This window comes from Pelophylax lessonae, assembly GCF_965119305.1.
Source record: "Pelophylax lessonae genome assembly, chromosome: 13".
NCBI lineage: Eukaryota > Metazoa > Chordata > Amphibia > Anura > Ranidae > Pelophylax > Pelophylax lessonae.
In genome coordinates, this window is record NC_138780.1 from 158,978,364 (window position 1) to 158,988,917 (window position 10,554).

Genomic DNA, 10,554 nt, shown 5'->3' on the forward strand with positions numbered 1-10,554 from the left:
ATTAGTGGGAGGAAAATTGCCCCAAAGCCGGATAAAGGCAAAGGGCTGAATCTGGTCCCTGGGCCACAGTTTGGGGACCAATGTTCTAGCCAAATAAATGAGTTAACACCCAAACACTTGACATGCCTAAACAATTTTTTTCCGAGGGGAAATCTTCCAATGGGGGCATTAGTTCTTGTGACCCTGGAAACACCCTGTAATTCTCTCACTTTGGAAGAATTTCCTCTCACTTCCTGTTTTGGTTTCCTGTTTGGTTGCATCGCATACTAGCTCATTATGAAATACTTAGCTTAAAACGAAGCCCCAACACTGATGCCCGTACACCGATGTGGGAGCTGTCATGCTCCCTTGGTGTCTCTATCGGGTTCGGCGGCTCCGGCGCTGTGAGTGGCCGGAGCTGCAATGACATAACTACCGCGCATGTCACTTACCGTCACTTTCCGATAAGTAGCCGGCAAGGAATCCTGAGTAGGACCGTCAGAGCGCATGCACCGCTAGCGTCAGCGGCTGCATGCAGGGTAAATATCGCCTAAACCGTGCAGGTTTAGGAGATATTAATTGTGCCTACAGGTAAGCCTTATTATAGGCTTACCTGTAGTTAAAAGTAACAAAAAAAATGAGTATACTACCGCTTTAAGTCCTGTCTTGAAGGTTATAATCCTCCCTTACTCTATCCAACATGAAGAAAAATGTCATCTTTAGAGTTGTTTTAAAAAAGTACATTTTATATAGAAAACCAAAACCGGGAAAAATACAGAGAAAAAAGGGGCAGAGAGGTTTTATTTTCAGAAGCGGAAAAGTCCTTCAAGTGAATGACAGCTGGTTTATGTTGTGTCCTACATCTTTCCTTTCTCCATATAAAGTCACTAGTAGTGTTGCGTTCGAAGTCCGGTAGGTGGCGGAAGAGGGCAGTGAGCTCGCCGTGTGACGCTCTGTTCCCGGATATCGGTGGTGACTTCCTGTGTAGACCGGTGCTGTGACCTTCCTTGCTCGTACTCTGCATTTGAGACCTCAAGGTGGGTTACGATTTTGTGTGAGAGCTGAATATTTCCTCGAGGGGTGCCTGGTTATTGCAGCCTTACTATAGGGAGGGAACAAGACCATCCAGAAGCTGATGGTGTCCCCATTCTGACCATGGCTGACATTGCTGTCCTCTGTGACACGCTCATATATTCATGGCTGGGCCGTCTGCAGCTGGCAGTGTGTCAGGGTTATAGCAGGTCACCTGGATTCCTAGGAAATTATATTGCTGGCTTGGAAAGAGTCAGCCCATGTGTATGTATGTGTCAGTGAATGCAGGGAGGGTGGTGATTGTGACATCCAGCATTGCACGGTTTAGGTGGGCTTTCCTGTCCCTGGTGAGGGCCAGCATATAGCCATCCAATTCTGGTACCGACCCAGACCGAGCATGCAGCCCGTAGTGCCCAGGTGACTGACATGTGCAATCCTCGGAGCCCCTTTAGACACTAATCTATCTTTCCCTATCGCCCTGTTATAGCAGTGATTCTCATGTAAAATGTCTGCAATCTATGACTGTATTCTGAAGTATGTTTTCTCTGGGTCAAGTCTGAGCAGCCCAAGAGCCACTAATTCCTGGACAGCCGGTGTGGCCACCGATTACTGCAGCCTCATCATTGCACATTAATGAAGAAAAAACATTGCTTATTAGCAAAATTTTATGACTAAAATTAAGAAAAAGGGTTTTTTTTTTTTGTTTTTTTTTTGCCTATGCCAGTAAGCGGTGACTGTAGATAAAAACAAACAGCCAGCAGCTTTAATTGTTGAAAAATTAAAGCGGACCTTTCATGCCCTATTCAAGGTTGCCAGTTTTCTGTGGGTTGGTGGGGGAAGAGAGCAGTTGAATGGTTTGTTTACTAATTGCTTTTTAATATTTGCATGGAAGGTCCTCCTTAAAGAGGAAGTAAACCCTCCTCTGCAAGTTGTACCTATAGGTAATCCTATGATAAGGCTTACCTATAGGTACTGTAAATATCTCCTAAACATGTACCGATTAGGAGATATTTACTTTGCATGCAGCCAGTGACATCACTGGTGCATGCGCTCTGAAGGAATGGCTGCTGGTGCCGTTCCTTTAGAGCCCCTTGCCGTGACCGTCGGTGCATGCTTGGGAGTGACGTAATCGCTGGTCCAGCCAATCAGATGGCCGGATGCCACGAACCCGGAAGAAGGGTGACAGAACATGTCACCCATGGGAGAGTTGAGCGGTCGGCGCTTCAAGGCTTCGTTCTAAGGTAAGTATATCGTAATGAGCTAGTATGCGATACATACTAGCTCATTATGTGTCTTTCAGGGGTAATTTAAAAAAATAAAAATCTGAGGTTTACAACCTCTTTAAAGTGGAATAATGTCCTTGTATTGATTGTGAATAATTTTCACATCCTAGCAACAAGTTAGGACAAGGAGATTGCTAACTAGGATTTTTTTTTTTTTAATGAGGCTTCTTTAGGGGCTCACAAGTAAAGCCCCGTACACACGTACCGATTGTCGGCCGTAAATATTCGGCCGATCGGCCGATTGTAGGCTTGTTAGTATGATGCTTCTGACAGCCGACAGCGCATTTTCGGCCGAACAGAATCTGTCGTGCAGGCATTAAAATTTTTGTTGGCCAACGCCAGAACGGCCGATTGTTCGCCAGTCAGTACAGAATTCGGCCGACAGACAGCAGATTAGCAAGACTGGGCATGCTCAGAAAAGAAAAAAGACAAGGAAAGTTAACCATCACATGACATCACTTCTGCAGTCGGCTGTTGTTGGCTGACAAAATTCGTGTGCAGTCTTTTGCAGTTTTCAACAGACACGACAGCCCTGGACAAAAGACGGCCGATCGTTCGGCTGACGATCAGTACGTGTGTACGGGGCTTAAGACCGTAAAATGAATGATCATTTTACTTTGTTGCATGGATTATTTTTTTTTTGCCCTAATGTGCACTGCGGCCTTTTAACTGCATAGGTTATTTTCTGGGCACAGCCTTCCACCCCTCACTCTTCTGTTCTGTTCACAAAGCGCATCAGAGTGATGGTTGTGCTTTGCTTTGTGTATGGCACAGCAGAAAGTTGTTCATAGACCTTATTCAGATGCATCGGGGCACTCAAGCTCCTAAAATGAATAAAGAGTGCTTAAAGTAGAGCTATAGGCTAAAATATTTTAACCCCCTTCAGTGGTGATTTTTTTTTTTTTTGCCATCTGTGTCCCATTAGGTTTGGTTTACACTGCTGCGATGGTAAAGTCATAGGACTTTGTCTGCGAGTTTGCCTTGTGACTTTCTTCTGACTTGATCCGACCTTGGAAGCAATTTAGGAGGCTGTACAAGGGCTGAAATCGCATTCAAGTTGGTCCAAAGTAGTTCAGGAACCTTTTCTAAAGTCAGAGGGACTTGTGTAGTATCAGTTAACTGTGGAGAAAAGACAGGCACCTGTCTTTTCTCCACAGTATTCCTTAAATTTTTCTTCTTACTTGTGGCAGAGCAGCCTTCAATGCCAAGGACTTCTGTATACATATGGACTTGGATATGGACTTTTTCATGTGTATATGTGTATCAGACACCTTTATTGTTTAAGGTAGTAACCCCTGGCTTTCTTTTATTTCACTTGCACCAGTATACATATGTTGTAGTATCGGTTAAAATGGCTCTCCTAGGAAAACCTTGACTTTGACGTCATGGGACTTGGGGTCTCACAAGTCGGATTCCATGTCGCAGCAGTGTGAACTGAGCCTAAGGGTGATTTCTCTTCACTTTCTGTCTCCGACACAACAGGAAGTGAGGGGAATTCCTCCACTGACTGTCCCCCCAGATCACCAGTGTCCCCATTGGAAGGTTTTCCCTCTATTCCAGTTCTGTGGACAACCCAGAATTTGAATTTGTCTTTTACTTTCAGTGATTAAAGGTAAACAGGACAAATGGAGAGATTGGAGTTCTTAACTAACTTTTCTTCTGTAAACATTTTATAAATGTAATATAATGTGTTGGTTTGGAGCCAAACCAATAACCATATGATTTTATTTTTCAGATGGCAGGAAAAGCTTTTGGAGCTTGGTGGTCCTTGGTAAAGCCATACTATAGCAAAGCTTATCAAGAAGTGTGGGTCGGTGTTGGTTTAATGGGTTTTCTCTACTATAAAATATCATATGGTGGTGAGTATTCTTTAAAAAAAAAAAAAAAAAAATCCACATCAGCGATGTAGGCACCTCTCCTCTTTCAGTTGTTTCTTGTAGCAAGCTAGGCGCTAAGGAAACGCTCCTTTTGGGAACTGCTGAGCTCTGTGCAGCCATAGACACACTATAGTGTGAATCAACGCCCATCCGTTCCCCTGGCTGTACAGAATCGCCAATTCTTTGGCAGGTAAATACAGAAAATTGTTACCAATTAGTATAATGTGTTTCCTGCCTCTTCCTAATGTGAGCATATCAATGGATTGGTCTCCAACCCCTTGGTAGTTCATAAATTTGGCTCTGACACCCTCCTTAGTTCATACCTAGACTTGTTACAAAACGCCAGGTAGGAAGCTATGGAAGCTGGGAAAGGAAAAAAAAATGATGGTACGTATTCGGTAGAATTTTTCCGTATCGCTGTCTCACTTTTTATCCGCATACCAATGGGATGTAGCCAGCCTAAGCTTGATTTGGTGGGATGATGAAAAACCAAAAACTGAAACCAATAGTGATATGCATCTAAAAATGTAATTTTGAGACCAGGCTTTCTGCATGACTGTGGTACTAAAAGACTACTGGGGGGGGGGGGGGGGCGTTAGGAATGCACCAACTGGCTGCTTTACATACTTTGTCTGCTGGTACTTTGGCATAGGAGTCCCACAATGTCGTTCTACTGTGTTTCAAATGAGCCCTTACTGATTCGAAGTGGAAGGACCTGATGGAGTATAGGCACACTGAATTGTCTTTAATGTCTTAATGAAGAAGTCGCTCTGGAAAATGTTGCTTCTCAGATTCTAGGACTTTGGATATAAGAGCCTCTTGAAAGTGTAAAAATGCTCTGTCTATGATTTGTAATCTAGTGTAATTGATTATAGATAAAAGGAAGGAGCGCCCAGTGTTCAGAGACATGTGACTTCTAAAATCTGGTTCATGGATCTTTATTAAAAAAATTAGCAACCTTTTCATCAAGCCACGGCTTGCATAGGCAGCAATACAACAAAAGCCAGTATCCTGTCATTCAGAAATCCTTGATCCAACATAACTACTCATGGGAGTTGTTCCTACCAAATAGTACGCAGCAACAGCCCTGAAGAAGGGGAGTGTATTCCTCGAAATGCATTGGCTTGATGTACATGTTCCTAATTTTTAATAAAAACCCATGAGCCAGATTTTAGAATTCACATTTCTCTTGACACTGGGCACTCCTTCCTTTTTATCTAAATCTACATGGTGAAACGACCTTCAAGAGGTTGTAAACTCAAAAAAAAACCTGTAAGACAAAAGCATAATGTGTTAGTATGCATTGCATACTAGCTCATTTATGTAATACTTCCCTTAGAACAAAGCCCCTGCAGCTGCGACTGCACACCGCTGTCACCACTGACATTTTCCCCGGAGCTTCTTTCGGGTTTGTGGGCTCCGGTGCTGTGATTGGTGGAAACCGAAATGACATTCACAGCTCGGAGGGAGCTGCACCAGTGGCCGTTCCTTCAGAGTGCATGCTCCTGTGATGTCACTCGCTGCATGTCATGTAAATATCTCCTAAACTGTACACATTTTGGAGATATTTACACTACCTATAGGTAAAAGCCTGTAAGGTTTACCTATAGGTAAATGTTTGCAGAGGAAGTTTTATTTCCTCTGTAAGGTCACACAGAAAAGGCAGCAGCCAATCCCCAAGAGGGCCCATCGCCACCATCCAGCTATCCTCCGGAAGGCATTACATCCCCCCCCCCCCCCCCACACGAATACCCATTTAAGACCAGTGACCAATCCAGTCAGTCCAGCACGGTCTCCAACACAAACTGACAATAGGGAAGGTCTTCCAATGATAAAATGACCCAACACTATGCGGCATTGTTTGTCAGTAAGATTTGCAACCAACATGCACATCCTCCCCTAAACTCAAGGAGGAGCATAGGGTATCTTCAGACCTTCAGCAAATGCTGTCTTGGCTTTAAGGAGAAATTTGTGTGTGTGTGTAGATAAATATATATCTGGAAAGTATTCACAGTGCTTCACTATTTCCACATTTCGTTAGGTTACAGCCTTTTTCCAAAATGGAGTAAATTCATTATTTTACTCAAAATTCTACAAACCCATACCCCATAATGACAACATAAAGGAAGTTTGATGGAAATCTTTGCACATTTATTAAAAATGAAAAAAATCCCATGTACATAAAAGTTCAGCCTTTGCCGTCACACTCAAAATTGAGCTCAGGTGCATCCTGTTTCCACTGATCATCCTGGGGATGTTTCTAAAACTTGATTGGAGTCTACCTGTGGTAAATTCAGTTGATTGAACATGATTTGGAAAGGCACACACCTGTGTGTGTGTATATACAAGGTCCCATGGTTAACAGTGCATGCCAGAGCACAAACCAAGCCATGATTGTATTGAGTCACAGATCAGAGGAAGGGTACAGAAAATGTTTTGCAGCATTGAAGGTCCTAATGAGCACAGTGTCCTCCATCATCCTTAAATGGAAGAAGTTTGGAACCACAAGGACTTTACCTAGAGCGGGCTGCCCGGCCAAACAGTGATCAGGGGATAAGGGCCTTAGTCATGGAGGTGACCAAGAACCCGATGGTCACTCTGACAGAGCCCCAGCGTTTCTCAATAGAGAGAGGAGAACTTTCCAGAAGAACAACCAGATGGAAGCCACTCCTCAGTAAATGGCACATGCAGCCTGCCTGATGTTTGCCAAAAGGCACCTGAAGGACTCTGACCATGAGCAACAGAATTCTCTGGTCTGATGTAACAAAGATTGAACTGTTTGGCCTGAATGGCAAGCATCATGCTTGAGAAAACCAGGCATTGCTCATCTCCTGGCAAATACCATCCCTACAGTGAAGCATTGTGGTGGCAGCAACATGCTGTGCGCATGTTTTTCAGCAGCAGTAACTGGGAGACTAGTCAGGATTGGCGAAAAGAGGAACTTGATGACAACCTGCTCCACACCTCAGACTAGGGCAAAGGTTCATCTTCCAACAGGGCAACGATCCAAAGCGCAGAGCCAAGATAAGAGTGGCTGCAGGACATCTCTGTGAATGTCCTTGAGTGGCTCAGCCAGAGTCCAGACTTGAACCGGATCGAACATCTCTGAAGAGATCCAAAAATGGCTGTGCCCCAGCGCTACCTGTTTAACCCAATGGAGCGTGAGGTCCTGCAAAGAAGAATGGGATAAACTGCCCACAAATTGGTGTGCCAAGCTTGTAGCAATATACTCAAAAAATACTTGAGTCTGTAATTGGTGCCAAAGGTTCTTTAACAAAGTATTGAGCAAAGGCTGTGAATACTTAAGTACATGGGATATTTTCCTTTTTTATATAAAAATTTGCAAAGATTTTAAACAAACTTCTTTCACGTTGTCATTATGGGGTATTGCTTGTAGAATTTTGAGGAAATAAATTAATTTAATCCATTTTGGAATAAGGCTGTAACATAACAAAATGTGGAAAAAAGTGATGCTCTGACTTCTTTTCGGTTTATAGATATATTTCTATGCTGCAGCTGTTCTCCATTCTAAGTTCAGTTCCAAGGCCAAGAACTGAGCAATCATAGTCTCCAATTGCTCAGTTCTCAGAGCAGTGGCTGTCAGGCACTACTTTCTGTTCTGCCACCCCAGCGCTCACTTGCGTGCTGGGCTGGAGAGGGGTAGGGCGCAGCTGTCTTTGGCTCTTAGCCATTTACTGAGAGCTGGAGCCAGTTGTCAATCAAGCAGCTTGGTGGATCCCGACAATATGATTGGAGTCCTTCCAGAGACTGGAGTGGCTCTGTGATGTCAGCAAGCTATAAGCTGACTCTGTTTCAAAGGAGTTGAAAAGTATTCTTGTGACCCAGAAGAGAAGTAAGATCAAAAAAGCCTTTGCCATACTTTGAAGTTGTTGCAAGGGTGAAGCAAACTATTGCCATACTGTCATGAGGTAAGCCTGGGAATGGTAACTCTACCTCTTGAAAATTTGCATTTAAGGGTTTGCTTTGAGTTCCTGCTGAACGCCCATCCATTTATGTTATGTGTTTTTTGTTTGGTTTTTTTTTTTTTTTTTTTAAGCGTTTGAGGTAGGTGGAGCAAACCCCAAATGGCATATACAATTGGACTTTCTGTCTTGAAGGTTATTTTTTTTTTTTTTTTTCCTCTTGTAACTGTGGCGCTCTGTCTGGTACTTGTCAGCTTTAGAATATGACCCTTTTTAGTACCTATTAAATTATACTTTTTAGATTTTTCACAAATGTCAATGAGACTTGGGGATTTTATTTTATTTTTTTTTTGTCAGTCTTGCTTGCTGTGATCTTTGAAACTTGCCAATTTTTTGTTATTGGAAATAATGAACAAACAACAAGAGAAATGTTTTTTGGGTTGAGCTTTCATACATATCTAATTAGATCTTTCTTTCTTTACAGGAAAGAAAGCTGTACAAGACAACAGTAAGTGTTTTTGGGGTGTTTGTACATTAATTTGGGGGTTTTATGTTTGAATGCAGGCAGTCCATTGTCTTACAGGTTTCAACCCACAAACTTCTTTGGTCTAAATCCTTGGTCTCCAAACTGTGTGGCCTGTGGGCCAAATGCGGTCCTTTCCTTGCCTGTATGTGGCCCTTAGCACTGTTCCTCACACTGACACAAGGCGCTAGTCCTTCCTGCTGACCCCCAACGATGGGGCGCTAGTCCTTCCTGCTGACCCCCCCCCCCCCCTCCAACGATGGGGCGCTACCCTCCCCCCACTGTCCAGGGGCTATATAATGTTTTATTCCTGCTGACTGCCTAGACATTGTCTACACTGGGTCATCTTCTATTCCAACTGGCCACAGTCCAGCCCTCCTAAAACCTGATGGACAGTAAACCGGCTCTTTGATTAGGAGGTTTGAAGACCCCTGGTCTACATTATTGCTTGCAATTTTATGTTACCTATACCTTATTCCACAAATGTATTTATGCCCATAGTAGGAATCCATCTTCCTACTGTCATTTATGCTGTTCTGATTTTATAATGTAACATGGATTATTGTACATTTGTTTTGGGGTGTTTTTTTTTTTTTTTTTTTTTTTTTTTTTTTTGTTCTCTCCTCATCAGTGTCTCATTGCTAGATTTCCCTTCACTTGTCCCATAGCCAAACAGGAAATTATTGTAAATCCCTGCAAATGAAGGGTCCCCAAAGGAATTCCCTTAAGTCAACCGAACTAGTGTCCCCATTGGAAGATTTTCCCTTTCTTTTCTGGGGACAACCCAAAATTTTGGGTTTTTTTTTATTTTATTTTTTACTTTCAATGAATACGGTAAATGGGGAAAAATAGAGCGGATGAATCTCCTAGGGCCTTGTTCCTCAGGGCCCACTAACAGGCCAGGTTTGCAAGATAACTGAAATACATCCCAGGTGATATAATTTGCTGCTCTGTGATTGCAGTACTCTAGTCTGCATCTCCCCAAGGTAATACTTAAAATCTGGCCTGTTAGTGGGCCCTGAGGACCGGAGTTGAGGACCACTGTCCTAGGGTGCAGACCGCGATAAACTGACAAGCATTCTAATCCCTCCACCTCTATCCAAAACTATAAACGTTTTTTATTTGCCTTTAATAATACTTTAAAGAATATAACTAAACAGCTGGAGGAGGAAGGAGGGCATTAACAGAGGTAGTGTAGAGAAAAATTTCTGATCTTTAAAGCGGAGCTCCAGCCCCCTCATCAAAATAAGTTCTGCAGCTACAAACCCTGTCGTTTCTGACTTTTTTAATATTCAAATCTGTCCAGGGATCCCACAATGTCGGCACCCTAGCCGATTTTTCAATCGGCTCCTAGCGGTGCTGCGCCACCATTCCTTTTGTAAGGTAAACAGCCGGTACACCCCACAGCACATGGGCAAGGTCAACGATATACCATGCAATTTTATTAGTGATGATTCCCCCCCCCCCCCCCTTTTTTTTTTTTTTTTTTTTTTTGTACTTGCTGACCCCTTTCAAATTGTCTATTGTGGGAGAGTCAACCTATGCTATAGTGACATAATTAACCCTGCTTTATAACAAAACCAGTACCCTAGCATCAAAATCATATTACTACACCACTAGACAAACTTTTTAAAGTTGAGTTTCATCCAAAAGGGGAAGTTCCACTTTTCTGATGCCTCCCTCCTCTTCACCTTTTTTGGCTTATTCATTTCTGTGGAGGAAGCGGGTACCTGACTTGCATGCGTGTATGCAGCTTTATGAACTGGTTTGCACTGCTGTTATAAATTGTGATCTAAAATTAAATAAGGCTGGAAAGAACACATGTCTGTTTTCTGGTTATTTTTCCACTTCATGGTGAAGTGATTTTTAGGGTAGACTATGGTTCCTGGTTTTGCTTAGATGATTATTAGGTGTTGAACAGTAGTGGAATACTAAGC

General features: G+C 42.9%; 1 long non-coding RNA gene across 1 annotated transcript in view; it reads left to right on the plus strand.

Annotated features, from left to right (window-relative positions):
• Positions 1 to 897: 897 nt before the first annotated feature.
• LOC309569339 overlaps positions 898 to 10,554 on the plus strand; it is a 9,935-nt gene continuing 278 nt past the window's right edge. The window contains exons 1-3 of the long non-coding RNA XR_014226063.1: positions 898 to 1,016; positions 4,030 to 4,153; positions 8,579 to 8,602. This is a non-coding gene — a long non-coding RNA (uncharacterized lncRNA). The remainder of the gene's footprint in view (positions 1,017 to 4,029; positions 4,154 to 8,578; positions 8,603 to 10,554) is intronic.